This window comes from Protopterus annectens, chromosome 14.part0 (genome assembly GCF_019279795.1).
Source record: "Protopterus annectens isolate FY-2018-M chromosome 14.part0, PAN1.0, whole genome shotgun sequence".
NCBI lineage: Eukaryota > Metazoa > Chordata > Ceratodontiformes > Protopteridae > Protopterus > Protopterus annectens.
The window spans coordinates 261,425,081-261,440,284 of NC_056748.1; positions in this window are offsets into that span (position 1 = coordinate 261,425,081).

Genomic DNA, 15,204 nt, shown 5'->3' on the forward strand with positions numbered 1-15,204 from the left:
TGCATGTACATATTCACTAATGTAGCAGCTGTCCTGTTCATGTTTTTGGGTCTGTCTCCCATAACTCCAGTATTTTGTTGTGGTCAATAACTCTGGCAGTAGCATCTCCTGATGTGAAATATATATGTATCTGAATCAGGCCTCCATATTGTTTTTCTTCATTGCATCTCTGATTTCCCCATTTTGATAGTATTGTTAATTTCCATGCCATTACACATCCTTTTGCATGCAATGCAGGCCGTGGTATTTCTCAGCTTTCCAAAATTGCACTCAATGTGTCTCTGAGTAGTTCCACCTGGAGTGCAGCCACGTATCGAGCAAAATTGTCTACTGCTGCTCAAAAACTGTTTCTCAATCCCAGGAATAAACTGTTATCACAGTTTTTAGTTAATGAGAAAATAGTTACCAGAAGAAGGGACTCCAGAGTCATGCATGCAATGGAAAACGCAAACCCTCCCTTCATACTTGCTAAAACACTTTTTTAAACTAACTTTTTCAAATACTAGCAGTCTTTGTTTCTTCATTTTCTCTCCCTGCTTGTGGCAGGAGGACATCAGTGTTTGATATGAGGATATAAAACGTTCTAAGGCTGAAGAAACACGTGCTCCTTTGATAGCACAAATAGTTGTATAAATGCAGAATCTGGTTTCCTTAAATCTTTGTTTAGAATTCAAATAACTATGAAGAATACTACAAAGCCATTGTCATCAGAATAAAAGATAACACATACTGTGCATTCTTACTTTTCTCTCTTTATTCGCACATTACAATGAAACAGCATTAGGTGTTGGCCACATGTAGCACTGTGTAGTGCTCACAGAAAATTGACAGCATATTGTAGTGTTTCTTAAAAGAATCTCACTTCACTTTCGAAGTGAGAGAAATCATATATGTTTGTAAAATAAAGGAAAAACAGCAAGTAGTTTCTTCACAGTTTCAAAGAGATAAAAAAGAAATGCATTTCAATTTCTTTGCATTAATCCTAATCTGCTATTTTAATGTTGTTCTGTGAAAGAGCACAAAATCTTTAAGATCAGATACAGCAATATGTATTTTAGGCTTGTAACACTAGAATAAGAGAAGTAACAATGTTGCTAGGATATCATAACAAATAGTGCACTATGTTTCTGTTGTGCATTTGAACACATTAGAAATTTATGCTTTATACCAAGATGCAGGTATGATAAAGCCGCGGTGGTGCAGCGGTAGCGTTGTCGCCTCACAGCAAGAGGATCTCCCATTCGATTCTCAGCTGGAGCACCTTCTGTGTGGAGTCCGCATGTCCTCCCAGCAGTCGAGTGGCATTCAAAAGACATGCATGAATGGGCATGCCTTTGTTGAAGGCTGGGCATTGGGCTGGTACCTCAGCAACATAAAAATCTACTGCCAATCATTAGTGGACCAGAGTTCCGCTGTGGCAACCCCTAACCGGGAAAAGCCGAAAGAAGAACAACAACCAAGATGCAGGTATGATTGAAGTAACACTGCATTTCAGTTTGCACAGCATTAAAAACTCATAGAGCATTCTATGTGATGTACCCTAGATTTGCAGTTAGTATATTTTGAAGCTCCATTTGGATATGTGAAATACTGACAGAAAAGTTTACACTTTATTACACCTGCAAACGTGATGCAAGATGTATCAAGATGACAGATAGACTTTTTCAACACAATTACCCAATAACAAAAAAAAAAAGAAAAGAATATTCTCAGGCAGTCCTCTATCTAGTAGTTTTATCGTGTGTGTGTGTGTGTGTGTGTGTGTGTGTGTGTGTGTGTGTGTGTGTGTGTGTGTGTGTGTGTGTGTGTGTGTGTGTGTGTGTGTGTGTGTGTGTGTGTGTGTGTGTGCGCATATGTGCGTGTGTGCATATGTAGGTGTGTGTGTGTGTGTGTGTGTGTGTGTGTGTGTGTGTGTGTGTGTGTGTGTGTGTGTGTGAACATTTGCATGTGTGTCTATATTTGTCTATATGTTTATTCACACATATGCATGTGCCACTGTGTGCATGTTTGTGCATGCATGCATGTTTTGCTCATGCATCCATGGGTACACACACACACACACACACACACACACACACACACACACACACACACACACACACACACACACACACACACATATATATATATATACACACAGGTAAGCAAAGCATTGGTGTATATGGGCATGCATGTGTGCGATTCACAAAGTAAAGGCCTGAGTTCCCCAAAATGCTGCCTAGGATTTTTCTTTGTCACACTATGCTAAAAGTGGCAATACTTCATTCAGATGTATGACAGTTAAGAATATAATGTATCAAAGTACAGAGAAACAAGATTTGAGTATAACTAACCATTGTCATGTGCAGTGGTCGTTTTCCAACATGCAGCATACCTGAAGTTTATGCTGTTCTTTATTATACAAGCTGGTAGCTTCAGGTCTCATACCACTTACTAGCAAACTATAGGTCCCTCTATGTGACCCAAGAAACCCATAACATGTATTTAAACTTACTGGCAACACTCACCATCCAACCCAAAACTTTATTAATGGGCAGGTTAATTACACCACTCTTACACCACTGGAAAATATGAAGGTCTCTCCAAACACCATTATATTGGGTGACTTCAACTACCCAAACATAGACTGGGAGCATTACTCTATCTCCAACACCCTATCCCAAAAGTTCCTAGAATTTATAAACTCAAATGCTATGGAACAACTTGTTACCACTCCCACAAGAGGGGAAAACATACTGGACCTGATCATCACCAACATGGGGACTCTATGCTCCAGACCAGAAGTGTATCTCTCACTGGTAAGATCAGACCATAAACTAATCTCACTGGATATTCACATCCCGACCCCACCCCCTGCCCAGAAAACCACAGTGAAAAACTTCTCTAAAGCAAATTTCACACTCCTCGAAAACTGAGGTGGAATCCTTCAAAGCTCCCAGGCCTGTGGAAAATATGGCCCAGACCACAGAATCCTTTATAAACGCATTCTATGAACACCTTCAGGAATGCATGGATCATGCAATCCCAATAAAACCAAGACCCAATCCTGCAAAGGCAGACGTCCTGTCTGGTGGACCCCAGCCATAAACAAACTATACAATAGAAGGAGGAAGCTACTACAAAAAGGGAAGGCATCTCTGATCAGTATTAGCAAAAAACTATGGGCACTCATAAAATCATCTAAGGCCAGCTTCGAGAGAAATATTACACAGGACACTAAGGATAATCACAAGGCTTTCTTTTGTTATGTTAGGAACCTGGGTGTGAATTCCCAGATATGCTCAGAATTAGTCCAAAATGACAAAAAATACACCAAACCCACAGACATTGCCAACATCCTAGCTGACAGGTTCAGCGCAAACTCCCCCCCCTCCCCACCAAAAGGGCAAATATCTATCTCAGCAGAGTGCTGCCCCCCTGACATCTTAGATGCTCAGGTAAGAGCCGCCTTCTCCAAAGCAAAAAACACAGCATCAATGGGACCAGACGGTGTCCCGGGCTGCATCCTACATGAACTCCAAGAAGAGCTAAACTCAAACATAAAACTACTGTTCAATCTCAGCCTTACTACAGGATATGTACCCAAAGAGTGGCGTACAGCAACAGTGGTCCCTCTCCACAAAGGTGGTGCCTCAATGGATCCTGGAAACTATCGCCCCATAAGCCTGACTAGCTTGGTCTGCAAAGCTATGGAAAGGATCATCATGGACCTCATAAATAAAGATATTGGGGACCTAAAGACACTGGATCTTACCCAGTTTGGCTTTGTTAAGGGCAGATCCTGCCTCTTAAACCTGGTCAATTTCTTTGAAACAGTCACCAAGGCCATTGACGAGGGGAAGGTGGTCCACACAGCCTACCTGGACCTCACAAAAGCCATCGATACAATACCCCACTCGGGCATTATAGATAAGCTCACCAGCTTAAATATAAACCCCTATGTCACTAGATGGGTTGAAAACTGGCTCAAGGACAGAACCCACATGGTTAGAATTGCTGGAGCCATGTCAGACTCCAAACCAGTTACAAGTGGCATCCAACAAGGCTCAGTCCTGGGACCTCTCTTGTTCGGTATATATTTCTCAGAGGTACAGGCCAACACGGAAGGACTGTGGCTGACCAAGTTCACAGATGACTGCAAACTGGGCACCATAATCGACTCTCCAGCTGACACAAGCATCCTCCAAAAGGGCCTCATAGAAACAGACAACTGGTGCCAGAGCCATGGCCTTAAGCTAAACGCCATAAAGTGTATAGTCATCCCCTTTGGCAAAAACAAAGTGCCCACAAATTACCACATAGGTGGTAATCCATTAAGTACAGAAGAAGTAATTAGGGACCTGGGGACCCAAGTTGATAGCAATCTCTCATTTGACAACCACATAGCCAAAGTGGTTAGAAAAACATTTTATATAGCCCACCTAATCATGAAGGGATTCACATCTAGATCAGGGGAGGTCATTGTGCCTCTTTACTCATCCCTCATCAGGCCCATAATTGAGTACAATGCCCCTTTTGGGATGGACCTTACCAGACACTTGCAGCAACTGGAAAGACCCCAAAAGTACCTCACCAAGAGGATCAAAGGGCTTAAACAGATGCCATATGCTGCCCGGTTAAAGAAACTCCAGCTCTGCTCAGTGGCACACCGCCTGCTCAGAGGCGATCTGTGCCTGACGTATAAAGCAATGTCCAACCTGGAATTAATGGGCATGCTGCACCTCAGAAAATCCAAATCCCATCAAGCCAAGTGCTCATGAGACTTGAACCTCAGCACTGAAATAAATAGGACATGCTGGAGGGACAGATTCATAACCCAGAAGCTCCCTTCACTCTGGAATAAAATCCCAGTCCAGGTTAGGCAGAGTCCCTCATTGACTCTCTTCAAGAGGAATCTTGATGAGTGGATGGGAGATCATAGGTTTACCCTGGGTATCACTTCTGTGTCACTGTTAGACAGAGGCACAGTATACTTACCTCGAAAAAGGGCATAGCAAAATTAATTTAAAATGGGTGGCGAAAGCCAAACACACTCTGGCTAGGCTTATAAATGCCCTAGGGCAGATAGCCTAGTATGAACCTATGAACCTATGAACCTATGAACTAGGAATAATATATGACACCACACTTATAGGCATAGAGATTCCTAGATTTTGTAAACACAAACTTCCTGGACCAGACTGCGAATATGCTAATAAGGGGTGCAAACATACTACATCTGGTCCTCACTAATATGGAAGAGTGTTGCACACCCTCTACTGTAATGTCTTCTCTGGTAAGGTCAGACCACAAAATGGTCTTCTCTGAAGTAAAAATAAAACCTGGAACCCCAGCTAACCCTGGAATATTCAGTAACTACTTTAAGGCTAACTTCCTAATTGATAACCTGGCAAAATTTCAAGCCTCCATAAACCCCAAGAACACTGCTGCCTATGTGGAACTGTGCACAGAATCCCTATACACGCATATTAATAGTTGCATAGAGGCAGCTGTACCCACCAGTAGGAAGTATAGAACTAACCCAAAAATCAAGCCACTCTGGTGGAATCACAACATCAATAGGCTATATAACATAAGATAAAAATTCATGGCAAAAATTAGGAGGTGTAGCACCCACCAGGATAAAAGCACTCTCATCAAACTAAACAAACAACTAAGATGACTAATAATCTCTACCAAAGCTAATCTGAGGCAAATTTGGTCTCCTAGGCCAAGGGCAACCACAAGGCATTCTTTAGCTATGTCTGCAACTCATAGACTATGCACTGTTAAGGCAGCCACTTATACTGAGCCAGAAGATATAGCAAACTTAATGACTGAAAAATTAATCTCCAACTTTACCACTCTCTCCCCCTCAACCTTCCCTCAGGAAATACCATCAAGTATAATTCATCCTACTATCATTAGGGAACATGGCCTTAATGCTTTCTCTAAGGCCAAAAACACTGCATCAGTGGGCCCAAACAATGTCCCATAATGCCTTCTATATAGCATAAAGCAGGAATATCAGGCTTTCAGGAATTGCTATTTAACTGTATCCTCCAAATAGGCTTTGCCCCTCATAGATGGAGAACATCAACAGTAATCCCCTCTGCACAAAGGTGTCCCTCTTCAAGCCCTGGAAACTGCAAAACCATAAGTCTGAGTGGTCTCATATGCAAAGCCATGGAAAGAACTATCCTGGAAATGATTAGTAATACATAGGAAACCTCAAGACACTAAACCCAATCCAATTTGGTTTAATCAAGTGCACGTAATGCCTAATCAACCTGGCTGATTTCTTTGAGAAGGTCACCAAAGCAATGGATGAGGGAAAAACAGTTCACACTGCCTACCTTGACTTGTCCAAGACATTTGACACAATATTTCACTTGGGCTTTGTTGACAAACTCAAGAGGTTAGGTATAAACCCTTATGCCACCTGGTGGATATCCAGCTGACTCATAGCCAGGACAGAGGAAGTTAGAACTGGAGAGTCCACCTCTACAAAGAGGCCAGTCATAAGCAGAGTCCCTCAGGGATCAGCTCTGGGACTGCTCCTTTTAGCATTTACTTCCCTGAAACCAAGGCCAATGTCAATAGCTTCTGGCTGACTAAATTTGCTGATGATTGCAAATTAGAAGCAGTCATAGAATCCCCCACTAACACAACTGTTTTCCAGCAAGGGCTGACACAGACAAATAACTGATGACAGAGCCATGGACTAAAACTAAATTCCAAGAAGTTTATAATAGTATCCTTTGGGAAGTCATCCACCCCTAGTAACTATCATATTGACAACACACTCCTAAGAGTTGACTCAGTAGTCAGGGACTTAGGGGGACACTCAGACAGCTGTCTAGCTTTTGACCATCATGTGTCTACAGCAGTGAGAAAATCATTCTATGCTGTGCAACTTATAAACAAAGGTATGACATATATGTCCAAGGAGGTCATTGTTCCACTGTATTTGGCATTCATTAGACCTATCCTTGAGTACAATGCCCCTTATAGTATGTAGCTAACCAGGCATATCCAAAAAATGGAATGTCCACAGAGGTGCCTCACTAAAAGAAAGCAGGGTGTAAGTAAAATGTCATATGAAGACTGCCTCAAGGCCTTATCCCTCTATTCTGTCTCCTTCAGCCTGTTGAGGGAAGATCTATGCCTGGCATACAGGGCATTGTCAGACCCCACACTGATGGACCTCCTGCATATCCACAAAACAACCAGCACCAGAATTACCCATTCTAAAGACTTACACCTTGCCTGTGATATAAATAGGACCTGCTTGAGAGACAGGTATGTATCCCAGAGACAACCCTGTCTCTGAAACAGGCTCACCATCCATGTGATGCAGAGTTCCTCCTTAACACAATTCAAGTGTAACTTGGACAATTGGATAGGGAACAGGAAATTAATCCCTAATGGTCTCTAATGGACACAGGTAACCTATAAATGATTCATATTCAAGGCCTCTGCATGTAAAGGTTCATCTCAAAGCCCCTGCTTACACTTATCAACGGTACCAGCACATGTCAGAGATTTGAGATGCATGGCTAGGCTTAAAACCAACCTTGTGGTTGTTAGCCTTGTAAACACCTAAGAACATATGAGCCAAACTCAATATACCTATCAATGTAACATGTTTTCACTGGTACTTTTCATAAGTAGCCTTTCTAGAAAATAGTGCAGTAATATTTAAATAATTAAATAATTGAAGACAAAAAATCAGCAGTAGAATAAATGAATATGAGCAACATCAATTATTATGCTAAATGTTAATGTTTACTTTCTGGTATATAATTTTCATTCATTAACTAGCACTGATTTTTTTCAGCACTACTAATTTTTTTGGTAATTCTCAAACTAAACCAATTATCCACAGGTCTATAGTGCATCCTTGGTTCATAGCAGGCAATATTAAAATGGTCTTGGTATACTATTTCTCTGACTTTTTTATTACTGATTATATTTGGCTGTGGTATTACCCTACTGTTGACAAATACAAAATATACTAAAGTGTACTACTTCCAATCCCTTACTTCAGATCATCATCTTTTGTGTTATTGGTAACCGTATATTTTTTCTACAAGCTTGTTTTACTTAAGCTTTCCATCCTAGAGATGAAATGTACTATATTATTTAAAATTCTTCAGTGATATATTTGGTGCATGTGCAAAGTCTGCATGTCCTCCCTGTGGTCGCGTGGGTTTCCTTCCACATCCTAAAGACATATGCTGTAGGTGGATTGGATACTGTTGAGTGCCGGGCTGGCAACTCGACACCGTAAAACTCCACTGCCAATCATGAGCGGACAGGTGATCTGCTGTGGCGAACCCTAACCGGGAAAATCCAGAAAAAGAAGAAGAATACTCTCTTAATTAATATTAAATCTAAGTGACTTTTATGAACTCTATGACCAATTTCTGCATGACTTATCTTCTCAAATGGGGCTTCTTAAGGCAGTGTCTGACTTGTACAATGTTTACTGCTGGCAATTCTTATTTGGCCCCTTACAAATGTTAAATAATTATTGAAGTGGAACAAATTAATTAAGATTCTGAGTAACTATGCTAATGAGTGCTAAATTTTGATTTTTTAGGATTAAGATCTGATGTAAACTGTTTTGGAATGAAGTTGGAATTGCTAGTTCCCCTTTGCCAACTGAGATTAGTATCACTGCTCCCTAATGATCATGCACTAGGAGGCATACAATCAATAAATTTACAGGACCTAGATGCAAAAAGTCTAACTGAAACATGTAGCCCTGATTTTAGATGTGGCATAAATAAATGTTAGAAGTAGGTGATGTTAGTTTTAGGGGTCTCAGAAACATGATTTCTAGGGCTCTAGTGAAATCAGTTAGTCAGCTTTTTGTGAGGCTGTATGAATAAGGACATAACATCAAATTTTAAGTTAAACAGAGAAGAAGTAAAATACAAATAAATTATAGTTCTTGCAGAAAATATTGATGTAGGAAAAGCAGTTTACAATGCAGCCCCTTTAAACACCATAGCAGTTATTTAATATAAAAGCAAGGGGTTCAATACGATTCTGTGATGTGTTTACTTCTCCAAGACTTTTCAGCTTTCCATGTTTTGACAGTATTTTTAGCAGTGCAGTTTGGAGGCTTGCACTCAAAAGTATAAACAAGTGCATTTATCTGTGGAAGAGCTTTATTTTAAAGAAACACTTATTTTGCCATGACAATATTAATTTTAACTAGGGTTCAAAGTTCAGCAGAGAGATCAAACACTCCCTTAATATAGCTACAGGAGGTAAAACAAAAAATGATAATATTTTAGCTGAGTAAATCTCAAAGTTCTTGATCTACAAAATATTTCTGTCCTTTGGATGAGACATTAAACTGAGATCCCATCTGTTTGAATAGGTGGTAGCTTATGCAGATGTAAAAGATCCCATAACACTTATCAAAAAGAATAGGGGAAGTTCTACAAAGCCCTGGACAAATTTCCCCTAGTAGTGTAAATACCTCCTCAAGTCTTCCCTGAAAAGAGCCCACAAGTCTAGCAAGACTAATCCACTCAACAAAGATATATTGATAAAATAAATAACTTTTAAGTAAGAAAAGGATTGATATGGAAATGGTTACCGAGACTTGGCTCAACCCACGCTGCCTATCACAGAATATTCCTAACTATTTGGGATACTATAAGTCCAGGAAAAATAGGTCTGGAGTAAATTTTTGTTTCTCATGAGCTCTGTTCAACTCATAAAAGGAATAGTTGCTCAACTGAATTTCTTTTTTTATTCATTTAATAATGGTGTGGATAAGCAAAGTAGTTATGGTCACTACTTTTTATAGAAGTCTGCCTTTACTTTTGAATGAACACTTGGACTTTAAATCAGCATTTAGTTGTAGATGGAGAACTGAATGTCCATCTGATCAAGTGGGAATCTTTCATATCACTAAAAGTTTTGGAAAATGAACTGCTTAAGTGAGACCAGCTATGTTATAGGGGTTGGAGACAGTGGCATTGACAAAAAGGCAGGCATCAGAGCTTGACGTGGCAGAGTTGAAGATGTTACGATTTGCACTGGGTGTGACAAGGATGGACAGGATTAGGAATAAGTATGTTAGAGGGTCAGCCCAGGTTGGAAGGTTTGGAGACAAAGCCAGAGAGGCAAGATTACATTGGTTTGGACATGTGCTGAGGAGGGATGCAGAGTATTTTGGGAAAAAGATGCTAAGATGAAGCTGCCAGGTAACAGGAAAAGAGGAAGGCCTAAGATAAGGTTTAGGGATGTGGTGAGAGAGGACATGCAGGTGGTTGATGTGACAGAGCAAGATGCAGAGAACAGGAAGAAATGGAAACAGTTGATCTGCTGTGGCGACCCCTAATGGGAGCAGCCGAAAGAAGAAGAAGATCCCTAACAAAAAAAACGGGTTACTGTCAGAGCATGCATGTTGGTACCAGGAAGGAGTATTGTTTTCTCAGGTAATTTAAAAATCACAAAAAAGTAATTGCAACCATTGGGATCTTCTGATAACATTACCATAACATGGTATACAAGGTGTCTGCTAATCAAGTTAAGACATTTTATACAGCTCACCATAAAGGCTTAATAATAAAATTGCTGAATACAGACTGAGAAAGAGACATAGGGCTGGATTCCATATAGTCTGCAAACTCTGGATGATTATGCTGAGATTAGTGGCAAAGTTGCAGATAAATATGTAATATGTAAGTATGCCAAAGTGAACTCCAAATATCTCAGTGCACAATGGAGTATCTTAGTTGTAACAATGCTCTGTATATCACTCACAAGTAATGAAAAATCATTGTCAAAGCGTGTTGTACATTAACAAAGTTACAGAAAGACTCTCACAATCTACAATCTGTAGCAGCCTGACATTTGTAAATACATATCTATAACAGAATCTCTCCACTAAGTCTATAGACAACTACAGAGTATCTCAGTAATTCCGTTATTATTAAAATATGCTATCTACTGTTGGAATCTGTACATTTTCTAATACAAAACTTAATAAAGGCAAAGGGCAATCACAGCCACATCACCACAGCTAACACTAGCTAGCAATGGGTGCGGGACATGTGTCAGGAATACAGGTAATGCACACACCCAAGGAAATTGGAAGATAGAAAAGCAGATGTGGGTATGGGTGAAGAAGAGGGTACATAACAGGGATGTTGAAAGAAGAATATCTGAGGGAAAGTCACTGGGGCATAGGAATTCATTTTTTTTTGTTTGTTTGTTTGGTAAGAATAAGACCCTTTTTACTTCGTTAAGAATAGAAGGAAAGGTAAAGATAAGGATGGAGGAGGAGAAGGCCATCACAGCAGATATACCCATAGAACAAATATCACAATACATGACAGACAAAGTTTGGGAAAAAAACAGCAAAGACAGGTAAGTTACACAAACAGCACAATGTACAACACGGACAATGGAAAGTTGCCAAACAGGTTGGGAAGCAAGCTAGTCATGATGAAATGCAGAAAAACATATTTAATTATGAAATATCACATCATGACATGTTGCAAATTGTGTGGCAGTCATATGATCAATGATAGATGTGTGTTGGAGGGTAATAAGTATGGATCACAGTACACATTGGATAAATAAACACATATCCAAATAGTCTGTCAGCAGTGCAAGAGTAACCCAAGCAACATCACAACTAAACAAATGCAGATCTGAATGCTAGATATTTCCAACAGAGGACAGAACTGAACCTGTCATCATGCATGTGGAAGGCAAGCAACCAAGCACAGTGCCAAGCAGCAGTACTGGAGCAAAACAGCAAAATGGTTGTTAACTACACAAGCAGCTGTACACAACCCAAACAAAGTTGTAATGGAATGTATATATGAGACACACATATACCATGTGAAAAGCAACACACAGGTGTAGGCATATATGAATGACTGTCAGTGGCTTAAATAGAATGTACCAGAAAGCAATGTCAATGCACATACATCAGTGACATGTAAGAAAATTTGCAAAACTATAACACTACAGCTTAAAAAATACATCTGGTTGTGCATATTAATTTCAACAATGTATACTGGTTAATACACAAATATAATGTGAACAAGGACATATTGCAAGCAATAGCCAATGACTTGTGTGCAGATATCTTGCATGTGTAAAATGGCCATAAAGATGGCACATGTTGACCATGCCAACAAAGTAAAACATGAGAATAGACAATAATTGTAACAAAGGCAAATATGTCTGAAAAATATATTATTGAACTACAAAAGTGAAAAGGAGGTAGACAACAAGTTAAGGTTATACATTGCAAATGCATGGGTACACTACACAGAGTGCTGTTGAAGCCAACCCAAAATACATTTAAGCAAATGGCAAATGTATGTCACATGGACAGACTGTATCAATGATGTTCACCAAAATGGACATTTGTAAATCCCACTTTTTTTCTCCTAACATCTTCTCAGCTCCCTAATGCAGTGGAGTGTATGCTGACAAGGTCCCTGACACCAAAAGCCAACAGGCTTGTATAACCCCAGCCAACTATTGAAGACCATCCCTATTAAAAGTGCTGCTCTATAGGTGGAACCCCTCTACAGCAACATTGCAGTCATAGCATAACGTATGTTCAGCAATAATAATAAGTAATCCTGACTGTATTAACATACTCTTGTGCCCCCTTTGAGTACTGCTCCTAGTCAGCTATATCACATCTCTGCATAGACCCCACCCCACCACGTAGACTCTCTTAGGCCTTATGCTATTCTCCTACCTACCTACTCTCACACTGACCTTTCTCTCCACTAGCTCTTTCTTTTACCCTCCTATCTCCCACTGTATCACCCCCTCATACCTCTACTTCCTTCTCTTGCCTGTCCTCTCACTGACTTCCTCACCCAAACAGGCTCTAACTTCACAACCTCAGACCTAGTGCCCCCCCTTGCCCTGCCAGAGTCCCCCAACTTACCTCCACAGTCTAGCTACCAGATCAGCCTTTGCTCAATCATTCCCCATAGATTTAGGCAAAGACAACTTTCTAAAGTAAGTAAACTACTAAACGGTAAACTCAAAAGCATATCTCTGCTTTACTTTACTCCCTGAATTCTCACTGATTGTCTTCCACAACTGCTGCTCCTACAGGACAGTGCTGCCCCACTCTGTTCGCTATGCTCACTCTGCTCCCCTACCCTACCACCATTCCCACCCACCCCCCCTCATAACAATTAGACTTATAGTTGCAAACCACTCCCTCCTTCAACTCTCACTCCCAATCAACCAATCAAATCACACCATTAATCCCCCACACAAACACACTTCACCACACCCTAATCGCTGGAACCTTTATTTACTCCACTCCCATATAGCTCTATGCCTTCTACTCACATTCACCCCCACACTCCTACTGGTAAAAGGATAAAGAAAAGAAAAAGAAACAAAATAAATAAAATGCTCTACCCACACCTTACCCATCTAAAAGTAACATTTTACCCATTAACTATTTTTGTTCTTCTACTGTTTTCCATCCTTACCTCCTACCACACACAACTTTATCTTACCAATCCAGCACAATGGCAAATGGAAACCACAGCCAACACCCTAAAACCAAAACATTTCCCTATATCACCAAGTGATCTTGCCCCAACCCACCATATTTCCTATTTATATAATAAGCCAACAAACACAATTAACCCCTACTCATCCCAGAAACAAATTAAAATAATACAAAAACTAATTAAACTCTACCTATACCTAACCCAAAAACTCACTTGCTATGGAGACATACACCCCAACCCAGGACCCAATCCATCACTCCACACAAACTTAAATCAAACAAACCCACTATACTGAAGGCCAACCTCCTCTCTCCTTCTCTTAAACATAAATGTGAGAAGTATATTTAACAAACTGCAGGGCCTCCATGCCCTATTAGCTCTATACAAACCAGATATAACCATACTAACTGAAACTTGGCTTAAACCAGAACATATAAACAGGAAAAAAGCACCAGCAAGCCGTAACCACCTTAATACATTTAATGTGTTTCACAGCAAGCAAAGCACAACACAGCACACAATGTTTGCTGTGTTGTGCTTTGCTTGCTGTGGAACACATTAACTGTTTTGGGTACCTCATCCTCCTGGACTTAGTTTTAAACCAGAACATCACAATAATGAGATTACACCCCCTGGTTACAATATTATGAGGAAAGATAGGACAGGGAAAAAAGGAGGAGGTGTAGCCATACTCTTTCAAAATCATCTCACTTTGAAGCAGTTTGACTGATGTTCCCAGGAAATAAAAGATATAGAACTAATTCTTGCTAAATTAAAAGTAAACTCTAGCAAACAAATAATTATAGCAGGTGGCTATATCCCACCAGGCAATAACATTGCTACTATGGAGAGCCTGCTATACTGGATGTCTACCTCCCTTCCACAAGAAACCATACTCTTAGGAGATTTTAATATTGACTAGTCTGACTGTACCAAATACAATCCCTCTACCCACATTAACCTTCATGGTTTCATACAAATCATAACCACCCCCACAAGGGCGACAAGACATCCAAACAACAATCCATCTTAGATCAGATACTTCTATCTGACCCACACCTTCGCACAACAAACAGGCTGTATGCCAGACAATCTGAGCGATCATCAACCAATCTACCTTATTAGGAATAAATCTCACCATGGTAACAAACCCATCCTTAGAATAGCTCACAACAAAAATAACTTCAAAGCTGAAGACCTAAACAATGAACTAAAATACTGTAACTGGTCTCGCCTAAAATAACTACCCCTAGATGAAGCGGTAGATTACTTTAACTCAACTTTCCTCAAAATCCTAAACTGTCACGCAGTACCATCAGAGTCAAAACAAACTAGGGCCCTTGGTTAACAAAAGACACTAAAACCATAATGAAGGATAGAGATAGAGCCTGGTCTCAATATCATAAACTTAAAACCACTATCTCAAAATAAAACTACTTAATGCTCCGTAACTCAGCCAAAAAGCTAATAAAACTTGATAAAACCAATTACTAAAAACTCTGCAAGAAAAACACGCTCACAACCCTCAAAAATTCTGGGCCTCAAAATAGCTTACTGCACCCAGGTAAAGCCACCACTCCTACACCCATAGTACCAACAAACAAAGAGGACACCCCCACCACAATTCAACAAATTCTTTACCAAAGCAGTCCTAGCTCTATCTAACACCCAAAATACCACCACTGGCCCT